This window comes from Phoca vitulina, unplaced genomic scaffold (genome assembly GCF_004348235.1).
Source record: "Phoca vitulina isolate PV1807 unplaced genomic scaffold, GSC_HSeal_1.0 scaffold22, whole genome shotgun sequence".
In the NCBI taxonomy this organism is placed as follows: domain Eukaryota; kingdom Metazoa; phylum Chordata; class Mammalia; order Carnivora; family Phocidae; genus Phoca; species Phoca vitulina.
This window is the reverse complement of record NW_022589725.1, coordinates 39,762,105-39,762,724: the sequence shown is the minus strand read 5'-3', so window position 1 is coordinate 39,762,724 and position 620 is coordinate 39,762,105.

Here is a 620-nt window from a genome sequence, read left to right as displayed (position 1 = left end):
GTTTTAGACCATTTTTGAGAAACCCAGAGAATTATCTTAATTCAAATGTGTGCCTCTCATGAAAGATAAAACAGTTTGGGGAAGTTCCCTCCAAATAGGCCCAATTAAGCAAGCCCTGTGCAGTGCTTTAGGGGGGTCCTGATAACTGTGGGTCTGCAGCTGTGGCCGGGACACATTAAACGTGTCCTGAGGCTGAGGTCCTGTCACACCTCGGTCCCCGATGCACACAGCCCCACCAGCTCTCCACCACATCCCAGGCACTATCCATGGTGCTTAGAGGTAGGCTGCACTGTGGGAGAGTGAAGACACCGTTCCTGCTATTACGTCACCTACTGGATCATAGAAAATGCCACTTCATGAACTTACAATCCTTTAATTCAATCATTAGCATTAAAAATGTAAAGATGTACCCTTTTTATAAGGCATATCAGCCTCACAGTTGCTGAACATGGATTGAGAATGAGCACCTGTAGCCAGTTATTGAGGAGGAAGAAACAGGAGATGCATTTCTTTGGAATCCCAGGTTCCTCTGGGAGCACATGACCACGGCTCAGTGTTCAGTCTTATCCCTGGCAACATAATGACGACTGTCATCTTCAAGCTGTAAGTAGGATTTTCAG